Raw genomic sequence first — 21,431 nt, forward strand, 5'->3', positions numbered from 1 at the left:
ACACTGCACAGGTTATATACTGCATATTCCGGGTATACTACAGTGTATATAGTATTATACACTGTACAGGTTTATATACTGCATATTCCGGGTATACTACAGTATATATAGTATCCTACACTGAACAGGTTTATATACTGCATATTCCGGGTATACTACAGTATATATAGCATCCTACACTGCACAGGTTATATACTGCATATTCCGGGTATACTACAGTGTATATAGTATTATACACTGTACAGGTTTATATACTGCATATTCCGGGTATACTACAGTATATATAGTATCCTACACTGAACAGGTTTATATACTGCATATTCCGGGTATACTACAGTGTATATAGTATTATACACTGCACAGGTTTACATACTGCATATTCCGGGTATACTACAGTGTATATAGCATTATACACTGCACAGGTTTATATACTGCATATTCCGGGTATACTACAGTGTATATAGCATTATACACTGCACAGGTTTATATACTGCATATTCCGGGTATACTACAGTGTATATAGTATTATACACTGCACAGGTTTATATACTGCATATTCCGGGTATACTACAGTGTATATAGTATTATACACTGCACAGGTTTATATACTGAATATTCCAGGTATACTACAGTATATATAATATTATACACTGTACAGGTTTATATACTGCATATTCCGGGTATACTACAGTGTATATAGCATCCTACACTGCACAGGTTTATATACTGCATATTCCGGGTATACTACAGTATATATAGTATTATACACTGCACAGGTTTATATACTGCATATTCTGGGTATACCACAGTATATATAGTATTATACACTGCACAGGTTTATATACTGCATATTCCGGGTATACTACAGTGTATATAGTATTATACACTGCACAGGTTTATATACTGCATATTCCGGGTATACTACAGTGTATATAGTATTATACACTGCACAGGTTTATATACTGCATATTCCGGGTATACTACAGTATATATAGTATTATACACTGCACAGGTTTATATACTGCATATTCCGGGTATACTACAGTGTATATAGTATTATACACTGCACAGGTTTATATACTGCATATTCCGGGTATACTACAGTGTATATAGCATCCTACACTGCACAGGTTTATATACTGCATATTCCGGGTATACTACAGTGTATATAGTATTATACACTGCACAGGTTTATATACTGCATATTCCGGGTATACTACAGTGTATATAGTATTATACACTGCACAGGTTTATATACTGCATATTCCGGGTATACTACAGTGTATATAGCATCCTACACTGCACAGGTTTATATACTGCATATTCCGGGTATACTACAGTGTATATAGTATTATTATACACTGCACAGGTTTATATACTGCATATTCCGGGTATACTACAGTGTATATAGCATCCTACACTGCACAGGTTTATATACTGCATATTCCGGGTATACTACAGTGTATATAGTATTATACACTGCACAGGTTTATATACTGCATATTCCGGGTATACTACAGTGTATATAGCATCCTACACTGCACAGGTTTATATACTGCATATTCCGGGTATACTATAGTATATATAGTATTATAAACTGCACAGGTTTACATACTGCATATTCCGGGTATACTACAGTGTATATAGCATTATACACTGCACAGGTTTATATACTGCATATTCCGGGTATACTACAGTGTATATAGTATTATACACTGCACAGGTTTATATACTGCATATTCCGGGTATACTACAGTGTATATAGCATCCTACACTGCACAGGTTTATATACTGCATATTCCGGGTATACTACAGTATATATAGTATTATACACTGCACAGGTTTATATACTGCATATTCCGGGTATACTACAGTATATATAGTATTATACACTGCACAGGTTTATATACTGCATATTCCGGGTATACTACAGTGTATATAGCATCCTACACTGCACAGGTTTACATACTGCATATTCCGGGTATACTACAGTGTATATAGTATTATACACTGCACAGGTTCATATACTGCATATTCCGGGTATACTACAGTGTATATAGTATTATACACTGTACAGGTTTATATACTGCATATTCCGGGTATACTACAGTATATATAGTATTATACACTGCACAGGTTTATATACTGCATATTACGGGTATACTACAGTGTATATAGTATTATACACTGCACAGGTTTATATACTGCATATTCCGGGTATACTACAGTGTATATAGTATTATACACTGCACAGGTTTATATACTGCATATTCCGGGTATACTACAGTATATATAGCATCCTACACTGCACAGGTTATATACTGCATATTCCGGGTATACTACAGTGTATATAGCATCCTACACTGCACAGGTTATATACTGCATATTCCGGGTATACTACAGTGTATATAGTATTATACACTGTACAGGTTTATATACTGCATATTCCGGGTATACTACAGTATATATAGTATCCTACACTGAACAGGTTTATATACTGCATATTCCGGGTATACTACAGTGTATATAGTATTATACACTGCACAGGTTTACATACTGGATATTCCGGGTATACTACAGTGTATATAGCATTATACACTGCACAGGTTTATATACTGCATATTCCGGGTATACTACAGTGTATATAGTATTATACACTGCACAGGTTTATATACTGCATATTCCGGGTATACTACAGTGTATATAGCATTATACACTGCACAGGTTTATATACTGCATATTCCGGGTATACTACAGTGTATATAGCATTATACACTGCACAGGTTTATATACTGCATATTCCGGGTATACTACAGTTTCCCTTACGTCCTAACCAGCAGCACATGTGGGGTTTATCCGCCCCAGTGAAACTGGTAGGACAGACGGAATATTTAATGAAGTAAAGTAATCAAATGAATCCACGCCCCCACTACCTCACTATAAGAGGCCAAACCCCCCATACATCAGTGTGTGTTTTTTTCTGTCCTTGGGACTGCAGGACAGGCGGGGGTAGCCATTTGGCTGCCGTACTCTTAGATTATATGCTAACCTTGTGTTTTTCTTTCAGGGTTGCAGCTTATCTGATGGAAGCTGTTACTGCCGTGAGACAAACTCCTGCTAGGCACGGAGCTCCTGTATTGTATTCAGCTTCCTGTTTGGCTTCCTCTCATCACCTGCGGTAGCTTGTGTGCCAGCGCCCTCTGGTGGGCTGTCGGTGAACAGCAATGATTAAAGTTTGTTCAAACCTGGCGTCTGACGTCACTTTTGGGCGCCAAATTTGAATATATAAAGCCTCCAGTCCTTCCAGGCTGTGCTGTTTGCAGCCTTGGGTTGGTTACTGAGGCAAACTACTTTAGTTACCAGCTTTCCTGTTCCTGGTAGGTTTGCTGCTTCTTTGTTTATCTAATGAATAGACCTTGTTCATTCATTATAACTTTTTCTCTGCAGATAATGTCCTCTGCCGGTGATGGAGATCGGTCTGGGCGCAAGACGTCATCCAAGCGCAAGCATTTGGCGTGTAGGGATTGTGACACCCCTCTAGCAGACTCCTATGAGTTTAATAGGTGTCCCTCTTGCCGTCCTCCTCCTCTGCCTCCTGATACGGAGCCTACCATACGGGACGTAGTAGTCTGGGTAAAGGACTTTGTGGAGTCCTCAATGAACACCCTAAGGGATTCCGTGTCATCCAGAAGACCCAGTGTCCGATCTCCTCTGAGACCCACTCCTATGCAGGAGGAAGCCTACCATACCGTGGACGAAGTCCATTCCTCTGAGTCTAGCGGGGAGGAAGAAGAGGCTGTAAGGTACTTCTTTCCTGTAGAGAAGACCCAGAGGTTACTTAGATCCATCCGGTCGGGGGACCAGGATGTTGATCCCGGGGAAGCTTCAGAGTCCACCTCTAGGGGGCCAAGGGCCTTCAAAGTGGACGAGACTCTGTCTCGGTTAATGAAGCTAGAATGGAAGCATCCTGAGAAAGCGCCGGTCATCTCAAAGCGCTTCAAATCCATGTACCCGATTGTGACATCCCAATTAGACCAGTGGGGCACTGTGCCCAAAGTTGATTTGGCAATTGCAAAATTGTCTAAGAGGACTCTGGTCCCGGCTGATGACGGCTCCAACTTACAGGACCCGATGGACAGGCGGGTAGAATGCACCTTGAGAAGGTCTTACTCCACCGCTGCTGCTGCTGCATCTGTGGCTATATCCTCTACGGAGGTAGCCGTCTTCCTCCAAAGACGCCTCCGACAGGTGCAGTCGGATATCGACTCTGGCATATCCCGTGATGACATCCTGGCGCAGTTTAAGTCCATTCTACTGGCCGTGGAATTTCTGTGTGACTCCGGCCCACAGCAGTTAAAATTAGCCTCTAAGGCTATGGCCCTCTCTTCAGCGGGTAGGAGACCACTATGGCTAAAACCTTGGGTGGCAGATAATGCCTCCAAGTATAATTTATGCAGCCTCCCTTACGAGCCAGGAAGGCTTTTTGGGGCTGAACTAGACCGCATTATGGAGGGTCTTGCCGATAAAAAAGGTAAATGCCTCCCTCAAACCCCTAGGGGTAGGGGTAGGCAGGGTAGAGGGTCCAGACCCTTTCAGGGCCAATCCAGGCCTCAGCGAGGCCGTGGGTCCAGAAGGGGAGGATCATATCGTTCCGGTGGGAACAAAAACAATAAAGCCGACCAGTGACGGCCCTCCCCTTCCGTCAGATCCAGTCATAAATTTGACTCCTATTCTTTCAGACCTCCCAGTCGGAGGCCGTCTAACTTTTTTTCTAAATACCTGGACAGAGTTTGTTCCAGATCCCTGGGTCCTGAATATAATAAGGACAGGGTACAGGATAGAATTTTTATCTGTTCCCCCAGAAAAATTTGTTTTGACAAGATTACTTCCGCGCGAGAAGCAAGCGGTGTTGGAGGAGTCTATACTGGAATACAGGCGGAAGGGGGCCTTGGAGGAGGTTCCTCCAGAAGAGATTGGATCCGGCGTTTATTCGCCAGTTTTCCTTGTTCCCAAAGCCACAGGAGGTTGGCGCATGATCATAGATCTCCGCTACCTCAACCGATTCATAAAGAAAAGGCGGTTCCGGATGGAAACCATCAAATCGGTAATCAGCATCCTGAACCCAGGGGACCTGATGGTTACACTGGATCTAAGGGATGCCTATCTCCATATCCCTGTGTGCCAGGCCCACAGGAAGTATCTACGAGTGGCAGTGAGTCTCAGGGGGACGGTGAAACATTTTCAGTTTGCCGCGCTTCCCTTCGGCATCACAACCGCGCCCTACATCTTCACCAAAGTCGTAATAGCTGTAGTAGCTCCCCTCAGATTGAGAGGCCTGGAGATCATTCCATATCTGGACGATTGGCTTCTAAAAGCCCACTCGGTAGAGACGCTTCATCTTCATCTGCTGCAGGCTCAGTCCTTCCTCCAGCGCTTGGGCTGGATTATCAATTGGCAGAAGTCAGAGATTTCTCCCTCCACCACCAGGAGGTTTCTAGGGTTCATAATAGATTCTGCCAACATGACGCTCTACCTTTCTCCGGAAAGGAAGTTACGCATTTCCAAGACTGCAGATCAACTCATGGTTCCCCGCCGGGTAACTATCAGAGTATTGATGAGGATGTTAGGCCTAATGTCAGCAGCCGTGGATGCGGTTCCTTGGGCCTTGTGGCATATTCGCCCTCTTCAAGCGGAAGTTCTGAGTCTATGGGATCGAACTCCCAGAGGGCTAGAGACAAAGTGCTCCCTGTCATCTCAAGCTCGCCGCTCACTGAAGTGGTGGAAACAGGTCAAAGATGGGAGGTCCTTGATCCAACCTTGTTGGATCCTGTTGACGACAGATGCATCCCTTCTAGGCTGGGGTGCCCATCTAGAGGAACTTCAAGTTCAAGGATCCTGGAGCCCTCAAGAGCGTTTGATGTCATCCAATCTGAGAGAACTCAGAGCAATCCGGATGGCTCTCTTTCATTTTTCCCCCCTTATCAGAAACAAGGCTGTAAGGGTTCGCTCGGACAATTCTACTGCGGTATCCTACATCAACAAACAGGGAGGCACCAGGTCTCAGAGTCTACTCTCAGAAGTAGGTCTAATTCTGTCTTGGGCAGAGCAGAATCTTTCCCACCTTTCAGCAGTCCACATTCGGGGGTCCCTGAATGTGGTTGCGGACCAGCTCAGCAGAGGAGTCCCAGCTCTGGGAGAAATGTCTCTGAACCAGGAGATCTTTCATCAGATCACTCTCCGGTGGGGTCGCCCAGACATAGATCTCATGGCGACAAGATTCAATGCCAAAGTGGAAACGTTCTGTTCCCTGTATCGGGAGGACAATCCCTTGGCAGTAGATGCTCTGTCAATTCCATGGGAGTTCAGGCTGGCCTACATCTTTCCTCCCATCGCCATGATACCCAGGGTATTGATGAAGATTCGGCAGGACCAAGCCTCAGTAATAGCCGTGATTCCATTCTGGCCCAGGAGGTCTTAGTTTACCCTGCTCATGCAGATGAGCCGAGGGCAATATTGGAAGCTTCCCCCAATGCAGAACCTGGTGTCCCGGGGCACTCAGCTCTGCCTGGATCCATCCAGACTCAATCTGACAGCCTGGAGATTGATGAGTCCCTTCTAGAGCCTGAAGGGCTATCAGCAGCGGTCTTAAGAACGATGTCTCATTCCAGAGCTCCTGCGACTATCAAGGCCTACGCCAGGGTAAAGCGCATTTTTCTTCTATGGTGTGCATCTCATCAAGTACCATCTCAGGATCCTCCAGTATCTGCTATTCTCCAGTTCATGCAGGATGGACTAGATAAGGGCCTCAGCCCTTCTACACTTAAGGTACAGATCTCTGCTCTGTCAGCCGCCTTTGGCAGATCTTTACATCAAGACCCTCTGATTAAGAGGTTCCTTAAAGGAGCCGTACGTCTTAAGCCTAGCATTTCTAGACCTATACCGCAGTGGGATCTCTCAGTGGTGCTTAAAGGGTTGAGTGGTCCCCCCTTTGAACCCTTGGAGGAAGTGGACTTTAAGTTTTTATCCTGGAAGGTAACCTTTTTGTTGGCCGTAACTTCAGCCAAACGCATTTCAGAGCTTCAGGCTTTTTCGGCGTATGAGCCATACACTTTATTTTTACCGGACAAAGTCCTCTTACGTTTTTTACCCACCTTTTTGCCTAAGGTGCCCTCTGTGCACAACATTAATCAAGTTGTGTCTTTGCCTGTGTTATGTTCCTCTTCTTCCTCTGCAGAAGAAAGTTCCCTCCATACTCTGGATGTGGCCAGATGTTTGAGAATCTACATTGAGAGATCCCAGGAGTTCAGAAGGTCAGAGAATCTTCTTATCCTGTTCTTTGGCAGGAATAAAGGGAAGAAGGCCTCTAAGCCTACTCTAAGTAGATGGATCAGAGAGGCCATCAGAGAATCTTTCGCTTCCCAGAATAGACCTCCTCCTGCCTTTGTCACTGCTCACTCCACCCGAGCAGTCTCTACTAGTTGGGCCGAAAGGTCTCTTATTCCACTGGAACAGATTTGTTCCGCGGCCTCCTGGAGCTCACATTCTACCTTTGTGAGCCATTATAGACTCAACCTCAGGGGTTCAGAAGACACTGCCTTTGGGCGGTCTGTTTTGAGTTCCATTCAGCATTGAAGTCCCTACCCTTTAGGCTAACTTCTTGCTAAGTCCCCACATGTGCTGCTGGTTAGGACGTAAGGGAAGCGTTAATTTCTTAACGTTAATTTGTTTTCCCTTAGTCCTAACAGCAGCACACAAATATCCCTCCCTTTGTTTTTTGAGAGTTTCTTGTTATGACACACTGATGTATGGGGGGTTTGGCCTCTTATAGTGAGGTAGTGGGGGCGTGGATTCATTTGATTACTTTACTTCATTAAATATTCCGTCTGTCCTACCAGTTTCACTGGGGCGGATAAACCCCACATGTGCTGCTGTTAGGACTAAGGGAAAACAAATTAACGTTAAGAAATTAACGCGTATATAGTATTATACACTGCACAGGTTTATATACTGCATATTCCGGGTATACTACAGTGTATATAGTATTATACACTGCACAGGTTTATATACTGAATATTCCAGGTATACTACAGTATATATAATATTATACACTGTACAGGTTTATATACTGCATATTCCGGGTATACTACAGTGTATATAGCATCCTACACTGCACAGGTTTATATACTGCATATTCCGGGTATACTACAGTATATATAGTATTATACACTGCACAGGTTTATATACTGCATATTCTGGGTATACCACAGTATATATAGTATTATACACTGCACAGGTTTATATACTGCATATTCCGGGTATACTACAGTGTATATAGTATTATACACTGCACAGGTTTATATACTGCATATTCCGGGTATACTACAGTGTATATAGTATTATACACTGCACAGGTTTATATACTGCATATTCCGGGTATACTACAGTATATATAGTATTATACACTGCACAGGTTTATATACTGCATATTCCGGGTATACTACAGTGTATATAGTATTATACACTGCACAGGTTTATATACTGCATATTCCGGGTATACTACAGTGTATATAGCATCCTACACTGCACAGGTTTATATACTGCATATTCCGGGTATACTACAGTGTATATAGTATTATACACTGCACAGGTTTATATACTGCATATTCCGGGTATACTACAGTGTATATAGTATTATACACTGCACAGGTTTATATACTGCATATTCCGGGTATACTACAGTGTATATAGCATCCTACACTGCACAGGTTTATATACTGCATATTCCGGGTATACTACAGTGTATATAGTATTATTATACACTGCACAGGTTTATATACTGCATATTCCGGGTATACTACAGTGTATATAGCATCCTACACTGCACAGGTTTATATACTGCATATTCCGGGTATACTACAGTGTATATAGTATTATACACTGCACAGGTTTATATACTGCATATTCCGGGTATACTACAGTGTATATAGCATCCTACACTGCACAGGTTTATATACTGCATATTCCGGGTATACTATAGTATATATAGTATTATAAACTGCACAGGTTTACATACTGCATATTCCGGGTATACTACAGTGTATATAGCATTATACACTGCACAGGTTTATATACTGCATATTCCGGGTATACTACAGTGTATATAGTATTATACACTGCACAGGTTTATATACTGCATATTCCGGGTATACTACAGTGTATATAGCATCCTACACTGCACAGGTTTATATACTGCATATTCCGGGTATACTACAGTATATATAGTATTATACACTGCACAGGTTTATATACTGCATATTCCGGGTATACTACAGTATATATAGTATTATACACTGCACAGGTTTATATACTGCATATTCCGGGTATACTACAGTGTATATAGCATCCTACACTGCACAGGTTTACATACTGCATATTCCGGGTATACTACAGTGTATATAGTATTATACACTGCACAGGTTCATATACTGCATATTCCGGGTATACTACAGTGTATATAGTATTATACACTGTACAGGTTTATATACTGCATATTCCGGGTATACTACAGTATATATAGTATTATACACTGCACAGGTTTATATACTGCATATTACGGGTATACTACAGTGTATATAGTATTATACACTGCACAGGTTTATATACTGCATATTCCGGGTATACTACAGTGTATATAGTATTATACACTGCACAGGTTTATATACTGCATATTCCGGGTATACTACAGTATATATAGTATTATACACTGCACAGGTTTATATACTGCATATTCCGGGTATACTACAGTGTATATAGCATCCTACACTGCACAGGTTTATATACTGCATATTCCGGGTATACTACAGTGTATATAGTATTATTATACACTGCACAGGTTTATATACTGCATATTCCGGGTATACTACAGTGTATATAGCATCCTACACTGCACAGGTTTATATACTGCATATTCCGGGTATACTACAGTGTATATAGTATTATACACTGCACAGGTTTATATACTGCATATTCCGGGTATACTACAGTGTATATAGCATCCTACACTGCACAGGTTTATATACTGCATATTCCGGGTATACTACAGTATATATAGTATTATACACTGAACAGGTTTATATACTGCATATTCCGGGTATACTACAGTATATATAGTATTATACACTGCACAGGTTTACATACTGCATATTCCGGGTATACTACAGTGTATATAGCATCCTACACTGCACAGGTTTACATACTGCATATTCCGGGTATACTACAGTGTATATAGCATCCTACACTGCACAGGTTTATATACTGCATATTCCGGGTATACTACAATGTATATAGCATCCTACACTGCACAGGTTCATATACTGCATATTCCGGGTATACTACAGTGTATATAGCATCCTACACTGCACAGGTTTATATACTGCATATTCCGGGTATACTACAGTATATATAGTATTATACACTGAACAGGTTTATATACTGCATATTCCGGGTATACTACAGTATATATAGTATTATACACTGCACAGGTTTACATACTGCATATTCCGGGTATACTACAGTGTATATAGCATCCTACACTGCACAGGTTTACATCCTGCATATTCAGGGTATACTACAGTGTATATAGCATCCTACACTGCACAGGTTTATATACTGCATATTCCGGGTATACTACAGTGTATATAGCATTATACACTGCACAGGTTTATATACTGCATATTCCAGGTATACTACAGTGTATATAGCATCCTACACTGCACAGGTTTATATACTGCATATTCAGGGTATACTACAGTGTATATAGCATTATACACTGCACAGGTTCATATACTGCATATTCCGGGTATACTACAGTGTATATAGTATTATACACTGTACAGGTTTATATACTGCATATTCCAGGTATACTACAATGTATATAGCATCCTACACTGCACAGGTTTACATACTGCATATTCCGGGTATACTACAGTGTATATAGCATCCTACACTGCACAGGTTTATATACTGCATATTCCGGGTATACTACAATGTATATAGCATCCTACACTGCACAGGTTTATATACTGCATATTCCGGGTATACTACAGTGTATATAGCATCCTACACTGCACAGGTTTATATACTGCATATTCCGGGTATACTACAGTGTATATAGCATTATACACTGCACAGGTTTATATACTGCATATTCCGGGTATACTACAGTGTATATAGCATCCTACACTGCACAGGTTTATATACTGCATATTCCGGGTATACTACAGTGTATATAGCATTATACACTGCACAGGTTCATATCCTGCATATTCCGGGTATACTACAGTGTATATAGCATCCTACACTGCACAGGTTTATATACTGCATATTCAGGGTATACTACAGTGTATATAGCATTATACACTGCACAGGTTCATATACTGCATATTCCGGGTATACTACAGTATACATAGCATCCTACACTGCACAGGTTTATATACTGCATATTCCGGGTATACTACAGTATATATAGTATTATACACTGCACAGGTTTACATACTGCATATTCCGGGTATACTACAGTGTATATAGCATCCTACACTGCACAGGTTTATATACTGCATATTCCGGGTATACTACAGTATATATAGTATTATACACTGCACAGGTCTGGGGCTTACTGTATTATATACTGCATATTCCCGGGTATACTACAGTATATATATAGTATTATACACTGCACAGGTTTATATACTGCATATTCCGGGTATACTATAGTGTATATATAGTATTATACACTGCACAGGTCTGGGGCTTACTGTATTATATACTGCATATTCCGGGTATACTACAGTATATATATAGTATTATACACTGCACAGGTTTATATACTGCATATTCCGGGTATACTACAGTGTATATAGCATCCTACACTGCACAGGTTTATATACTGCATATTCCGGGTATACTACAGTATATATATAGTATTATATAGTGCACAGGTCTGGGGCTTATTGTATTATATACTGCATATTCAGGGTATACTACAGTATATATAGTATTATACACTGCACAGGTTTATATACTGCATATTCCGGGTATACTACAGTATATATATATTATTATATAGTGCACAGGTCTGGGGCTTACTGTATTATATACTGCATATTCAGGGTATACTACAGTATATATAGTATTATACGCTGCACAGGTTTATATACTGCATATTCCGGGTATACTACAGTATATATAGTATTATACACTGCACAGGTCTGGGGCTTACTGTATTATATACTGCATATTCCGGGTATACTACAGTATATATAGTATTATACACTGCACAGGTCTGGGGCTTACTGTATTATATACTGCATATTCCGGGTATACTACAGTATATATATAGTATTATATAGTGCACAGGTCTGGGGCTTACTGTATTATATACTGCATATTCCGGGTATACTACAGTATATATAGTATTATATAGTGCACAGGTCTGGGGCTTACTGTATTATATACTGCATATTCCTGGGTATACTACAGTATATATATAGTATTATACACTGCACAGGTTTATATACTGCATATTCCGGGTATACTACAGTGTATATAGCATCCTACACTGCACAGGTTTATATACTGCATATTCCGGGTATACTACAGTATATATATAGTATTATATAGTGCACAGGTCTGGGGCTTACTGTATTACGGTATATACTGCATATTCAGGGTATACTACAGTATATATAGTATTATACACTGCACAGGTCTGGGGCTTACTGTATTATATACTGCATATTCAGGGTATACTACAGTATATATAGTATTATACACTGCACAGGTTTATATACTGCATATTCCGGGTATACTACAGTATATATAGTATTATACACTGCACAGGTCTGGGGCTTACTGTATTATATACTGCATATTCCGGGTATACTACAGTATATATAGTATTATACACTGCACAGGTCTGGGGCTTACTGTATTTTATATACTGCATATTCCGGGTATACTACAGTATATATATATAGTATTATACACTGCACAGGTCTGGGGCTTACTGTATTATATACTGCATATTCCGGGTATACTACAGTATATATAGTATTATACACTGCACAGGTTTATATACTGCATATTCCGGGTATACTACAGTATATATATAGTATTATACACTGCACAGGTCTGGGGCTTACTGTATTATATACTGCATATTCCGGGTATACTACAGTATATATAGTATTATACACTGCACAGGTTTATATACTGCATATTCGGGTATACTACAGTATATATATAGTATTATATAGTGCACAGGTCTGGGGCTTACTGTATTATATACTGCATATTCTGGGTATACTACAGTATATATATAGTATTATACACTGCACAGGTCTGGGGCTTACTGTATTATATACTGCATATTCCGGGTATACTACAGTATATATAGTATTATACACTGCACAGGTTTATATACTGCATATTCCGGGTATACTACAGTATATATATAGTATTATATAGTGCACAGGTCTGGGGCTTACTGTATTATATACTGCATATTCCGGGTATACTACAGTATATATATAGTATTATACACTGCACAGGTCTGGGGCTTACTGTATTATATACTGCATATTCAGGGTATACTACAGTATATATAGTATTATACACTGCACAGGTTTATATACTGCATATTCCGGGTATACTACAGTATATATAGTATACTGCACAGGTCTGGGGCTTACTGTATTATATACTGCATATTCCGGGTATACTACAGTATATATAGTATTATACACTGCACAGGTTTATATACTGCATATTCCGGGTATACTACAGTATATATAGTATACTGCACAGGTCTGGGGCTTACTGTATTATATACTGCATATTCCGGGTAATCTACAGTATATATAGTATTATACACTGCACAGGTCTGGGGCTTACTGTATTATATACTGCATATTCAGGGTATACTACAGTATATATACAGTACAGACCAAAAGTTTGGACACACCTTCTCATTCAAAGAGTTTTCTTTATTTTCATGACTATGAAAATTGTAGATTCACACTGAAGGCATCAAAACTATGAATTAACACATGTGGAATTATATACATAACAAACAAGAGTGAAACAACTGAAAATATGTCATATTCTAGGTTCTTCAAAGTAGCCACCTTTTGCTTTGATTACTGCTTTGCACACTCTTGGCATTCTCTTGAGGAGCTTCTGTAACGGGGCTCCGAAGGTGCACTCGGTCCCCCATTACCCGCAGACCTGTTGCTTAGCTTTGGAAATGAGGATCTGTGTTTGACCTCATTCCCAGGGCGGCGTTACTAGCTGGGTGGCTCCATGCTCCTAAGTCTGCCTTGAGCGCCGAGCTGATCACTCGGTGCTCGACTGTTTGGTCTGTCGGTCATGTGACGCTGGCCACGTCACATGACCCTCACTCCCCACTATAAATACAGGCAGCCTGCTGGCCACAGGTTGCCTGTTAATTTAGGTTCCACCTGTGATTTGGTCTTTCCTGGCTTACTTACCTTCTGCTGAATTCCTGACGATCCTCTGCCTGCTCCTTGTGTACTTTGCTGCAGTCTTGAAGGAGTTCCCAGAGATGCTTAGCACTTGTTGGCCCTTTTGCCTTCCCTCTGCGGTCCAGCTCACCCCAAACCATCTCGATTGGGTTCAGGTCCGGTGACTGTGGAGGCCAGGTCATCTGGCGCAGCACCCCATCACTCTCCTTCATGGTCAAATAGCCCTTACTTTCAAAGTTTTCCCAATTTTTCGGCTGACTGACTGACCTTCATTTCTTAAAGTAATGATGGCCACTCGTTTTTCTTTACTTAGCTGCTTTTTTCTTGTCATAATACAAATTCTAACAGTCTATTCAGTAGGACTATCAGCTGTGTATCCACCTGACTTCTCCTCAACGCAACTGATGGTCCCAACCCCATTTATAAGGCAAGAAATCCCACTTATTAAACCTGACAGGGCACACCTTGCCTTATAAATGTGGTTGGGACCATCAGTGGCGTTGAGGAGAAGTCAGGTGGATACACAGCTGATAGTCCTACTGAATAGACTGTTAGAATTTGTATTATGGCAAGAAAAAAGCAGTTAAGTAAAGAAAAACGAGTGGCCATCATTACTTTAAGAAATGAAGGTCAGTCAGTCAGCCGAAAAATTGGGAAAACTTTGAAAGTAAGGGCTATTTGACCATGAAGGAGAGTGATGGGGTGCTGCGCCAGATGACCTGGTCTCCACAGTCACCGGACCTGAACCCAATCGAGATGGTTTGGGGTGAGCTGGACCGCAGAGTGAAGACAAAAGGGCCAACAAGTGCTAAGCATCTCTGGGAACTCCTTCAAGACTGTTGGAAGACCATTTCAGGGGACTACCTCTTGAAGCTCATCAAGAGAATGCCAAGAGTGTGCAAAGCAGTAATCAAAGCAAAAGGTGGCTACTTTGAAGAACCTAGAATATGACATATTTTCAGTTGTTTCACACTTGTTTGTTATGTATATAATTCCACATGTGTTAATTCATAGTTTTGATGCCTTCATAGTCATGAAAATAAAGAAAACTCTTTGAATGAGAAGGTGTGTCCAAACTTTTGGTCTGTACTGTATATAGTATTATACACTGCACAGGTCTGGGGCTTACTGTATTACATACTGCATATTCCGGGTATACTACAGTATATATAGCATCCTACACTGCACAGGTCTGGGGCTTACTGTATTATATACTGCATATTCAGGGTATACTACAGTATATATATATAGTATTATACACTGCACAGGTCTGGGGCTTACTGTATTATATACTGCATATTCCGGGTATACTACAGTATATATAGCATCCTACACTGCACAGGTCTGGGGCTTACTGTATTATACACTGCATAATCAGGGTATACTACAGTATATATATATATATATATATATATAGTATTATACACTGCACAGGTCTGGGGCTTACTGTATTATATACTGCATATTCCAGGTATACTACAGTATATACAGCATCCTACACTGCACAGGTCTGGGGCTTACTGTATTATATACTGCATATTCAGGGTATACTACAGTATATGTTGTATTATATAGTGCACAGGTCTGGGGCTTACTGTATTATATACTGCATATTCCGGGTATACTACAGTATATATAGCATCCTACACTGCACAGGTCTGGGGCTTACTGTATTATACACTGCATAATCAGGGTATACTACAGTATATATATATATAGTATTATACACTGCACAGGTCTGGGGCTTACTGTATTATATACTGCATATTCCAGGTATACTACAGTATATACAGCATCCTACACTGCACAGGTCTGGGGCTTACTGTATTATATACTGCATATTCAGGGTATACTACAGTATATGTTGTATTATATAGTGCACAGGTCTGGGGCTTACTGTATTATATACTGCATATTCCGGGTATACTACAGTATATATAGCATCCTACACTGCACAGGTCTGGGGCTTACTGTATTATACACTGCATATTCCGGGTATACTACAGTATATATTGTATTATATAGTGCACAGGTCTGGGGATAACTGTATTATATACTGCATATTCAGGGTATACTACAGTATATGTTGTATTATATAGTACACAGGTCTGGGGCTTACTGTATTATATACTGCATATTCAGGGTATACTACAGTATATATAGTATTATACACTGCACAGGTCTGGGGCTTACTGTATTATATACTGCATATTCCGGGTATACTACAGTATATGTTGTATTATATAGTGCACAGGTCTGGGGCTTACGGTATTATACACTGCATATTCCGGGTATACTACAGTAACAGTATATATTGTATTATATAGTGCACAGGTCTGGGGCTTACTGTATTATATTCTGCATATTCAGGGAAAACTACATTATATATTGTACATGGGTAGTACATACATTATATTCTGCACAGGTCTGAGGCTTACTGTATTACATACTGCATATTTAGGGTATACTACAGTATATATTGTACATGGGTAGTACATACATTATGTACTGCACAGATCTGGGGCTTACTGTATTACATACTGCATATTCAGGGTATATTACATTATATGCTGCACATGTGTAGTACATACATTATATTCTGCACAGGTCTGGAGCTTACTGTATTACATACTGCACATGGGTAGTACATACTACATTATATGCTGCACATGGGTAGTACATACATTATATGCTGTACATGTGTAGTACATACATTATATACTGCACAGGTCTGAGGCTTACTGTATTACATACTGCATATTCAGGGTATACTATATTATATGCTGTACATGTGTAGTACATACATTATATTCTGCACAGATCTGGGGCTTACTGTATTTCATACTGCACATGGGTAGTACATACTACATTATATGCTGTACATGTGTAGTACATACATTATATACTGCACAGGTCTGAGGCTTACTGTATTACATACTGCATATTCAGGGTATTCTACAGTATATATTGTACATGTGTAGTACATACTACATTATATATTGCATTATATTCTGCACAAGTCCTGAAAGGAAATATAGTGTAGGGTCTTTCAGGGGCCTGGATAGGCTGGGCGCCCCCTCCAGTCTGTGTACAGGTGGTTTGGCTACAAACTTCCATGATGAACTAGGATGATGGAAATTCGATTTACTAGCATGTTTTACTTAGTGAGGATTGCTCCCTAACAAGAACCATACTGTTAATATAATAGGATTATTAGATAGTACACATAAAATAACAGCAACTGTTATATAGAAAGCAGGGACGTATTTGTGTGAAGAACCATTCCTAGGATGTGAAGTGTCCACAAAAGTTCTATTACCATTCTGCTCCCTGGTTTGACTCAATGGTTTCAACCAGTCCTTAAATAAATTGTGAGGTAATCCCGCCCTCACTTGCGTGCAGCTATCCCCAGTTGCCTTGAGATGTTTGTGCCTGTTTAATGTGAGCATTTCCTTCATACAAGGGTTAACCTCCTTACTCTGGAGAATCAACGCAATATCCTTCACAAGGTATCCGAGTCATTTCACTTCAGCTGCATCATACTCCGTGTGATGTCAAGTGCATGGCAGTTACAGTAGCAGCAGATACTCCATTCATGGTGAATGTCCTTCAGAGCATCATCCTGCAGGCGTCTGATGCCAATAATATGAATAGTATTTCCGAATGCCCAGGAAGGCTGGCAGCATCCAATCATCTGCCTCTAAAATGGACACTTAAGTTCTCATGCACACGACCGTATGGCGTTTTAAGTGTTTTGAGGGCTGATTTTAACAGATCCGTTTTTCCATGTTTTGATTCAATAGTGTTTCCGGTTCAGCTCCGTTTTTCCGTATGGTATGGCATATACAGTATACTGTAATTACATAGGAAAAATTGGGCTGGGCATAACATTTTCAATAGATGGTTCCGCAAAAACAGAACGGAGTACATTACATATGTGTTCCTTTTTTTTTGCGGACCTATTGACTTGAATGGAGCCACAGAACGTGATTTGCGGGCAATAATAGGACATGTTCTATCTTTCAACGGAACGGAAAAACGGAAATGGAGTGCACACGGAGACAGTTTTTTTTGCTGACCTATTGAAATAAATGGTTCAGTATAAGTAACGCATACTGAACTAAAAAAACTACCAGTATACTGAACGCAAAAAACGTTTGTGTGCATGAGCCCTAAAGGAGATGGAACCTTTTTTAACAGACGTAGCAGTATGTCTAGTAAAATAATGTCTACCAGCCTTTCTTGATAAGAAAATATCCCCAAAGGAACACGATGGTAGTGTGGTGTGAGTCTCCTTGTGGGAATATAGCCCTGTTATTGGGATAAGTATGCCATGCAGTCAGGATTTGTAAGCCCTGAAACCAGGAGTGGAGCCTACAGAGAAAAACTATCATCTGTATGTGCCAAGAATGTCATAGCATGTTCTATAGGTGTCCATTTTTTTCCTGCAAGAGTGATTCATTCAAATGAATGGGTCTGCGGGAGAAATGGACTGTACATGGTCATCTCGCAACACATATCTTGAGATATGTTACGTCAAGAGGAAAGGTAGGAAGCACACCTCTTTACATCAATCAGGTAGATATTTTGGTGTTTATATGCAATTTAAATTTTTCCCTTGAAATCATAATAATTGACAACATATTGGATATTTTTTGAGTTGCTAGGGTCCAACTCAAGGTACCACCGCCAACCAGCTGTTTTTTAGAAGCTTTGGGGCTAGAACCAGGTACCAGAACTGCACAGATCCATTCACTTAAAACAGCTGATCGGCAGGGGTGCTGGGAGTCAGACCCCGTTGACCTGATATTGAAGACCTATTCTAAGGATAGATATTCAGTTAATCGATGACGGCAGCATTATTCTCCATTGATTCTTTATTGTTGGTTAATCCATGAAATACGTACAAAAACGACCCATAAAAACAGCAACGTTTCGACTACAGCGTAGTCTTTATCAAGCTTGATGCATATCTCCTGAATTGAGTCAAGAATGTGCTGCTCTACATATAATTTTTCACTACTATTCTAAGGATAGGTCATCAAATAGTAAGTCCCAGACAAGCCCTTTAATGTGTTTACTGGATAATAGCGTTATTATTTTTCTTTGCAGACATTTAGGATGGATTGCAGAACAGACTTTTTTTTACTGATATTGCACAATTATAAATTATGCATGTACCTAAGATCTTATAAGATACATAATGCATACATGGACGGTATGGGGTCTAGGGAGTCTGTCCAATATCCAGTAGGATGAAACAGTTTGATGCGTGCTCCAATAATTGCTACCCAGGAAATTAATTCATTAAACTCCATACATCTCACTTTAGATATTCCAGGCTTTAGTTGCTTTTAAAAGATACTTAGAAGTTATAATATTACAATGTAATATTCAATGAAGTATTCTGCATTGGTTGGAAAATTTCTGACAAGCTGCAACTCGCATCACAATTGGGTGTCTTGGCCAGTACCAGTCTCACCATCGTCCTATCGCTCCTCAAACCTCTGACTCCTCCTCCACCTCTTGCAGTGTCAGCTCCTCATCCTTATCTTCCTTATCCTTATCTTCTTCATCCTCCTCAATGGCAGATTCCCTTTTTGTGTCCCCAACAGCTATAGGGCAGACAACAAGATGCGTCAGCTGCCCTTCTTCTGCCGTGGTCCCCTGCTGCATGAGCGTCAGCGTCTGCTCTAAGATATATATGAAAGGGATGACATTGTTCATGCTGCAGTTGTCCGTGCTGACAAACTTTGTGGCCTCTTCGAAGGGCTTCAGCACCCAACAGGTGTCTTGGATAAGCTGCCACCTTCTGATCTCAAAGCAACACTTGCTCCTTGCTTCTAAGGTGCATGATAAAATCGTTTACGGCTTTCCGCTACTCATACAGACTCTCGAGCATGTGCAATGTCGAATTCCAGTGAGTTGGGACTTTGTGGATTAACATAGTAACATAGTATATAAGGCTGAAAAATGACATTTGTCCATCCAGTTCGGCCTGTTATCCTGCAAGTTGATCCAGAGGAAGGCAAAAAAAAACCTGTGAGGTAGAAGCCAATTTTCCCCACTTCCCCCAATCAGGCAATCAGAATAACTCCCTGGATCAATGACCCCTCTCTAGTAGCTATAGCCTGTAATACTATTACACTCCAGAAATACATTGAGGCCCCTCTTGAATCCCTTTATTGTACTCACCATCACCACCTCCTCAGGCAGAGAGTTCCATAGTCTCACTGCTCTTACCGTAAAGAATCCTCTTCTATGTTTGTGTACAAACCTTCTTTCCTCCAGACGCAGAGGATGTCCCCTCGTCACAGTCCTGGGGATAAATAGATGATGGGATAGATCTCTGTACTGACCCCTGATATATTTATACATAGTAATTAGCTCTTCCCCTCAGTCATATTTTTTCTAAAGTGAATTACCCTAATGTTGATAATCTTCCAGGGTACTGAAGTTGCCCCATTACAGTTATTACTTTAGTTGCCCTCCTCTGGACCCTCTCCAGCTCTGCTATGTCTGCCTTGTTTACAGGAGCCCAGAACTGTACACAGTACTCCATGTGTGGTCTGACTCGTAATTTGTAAAGTGGTAGGACTATGTTCTCATCACAGGCATCTATGATCCTTTTGATGCAACCCATTATCTTATTGGCCTTGGCAGCAGCTGCCTGACACTGGTTTTTACTGCTTATTTAGCTGTTTATTAAAATTCCTAGGTCCTTTTCCATGTCAGTGTTACCCAGTGTTTTACCATTTAGTATGTACGGGTGACTTGTATTATTTCTATTTATGTGCAAAACCTTACATTTGTCAGTGTTAAACCTCATCTGCCACTTCTCTGCCCAAGCCTCCAATCTATCCAGATCCCTCTGTAGCAGTATACTGTCCT

The sequence above is a fragment of the Bufo bufo genome, chromosome 1 (genome assembly GCF_905171765.1).
Source record: "Bufo bufo chromosome 1, aBufBuf1.1, whole genome shotgun sequence".
NCBI lineage: Eukaryota > Metazoa > Chordata > Amphibia > Anura > Bufonidae > Bufo > Bufo bufo.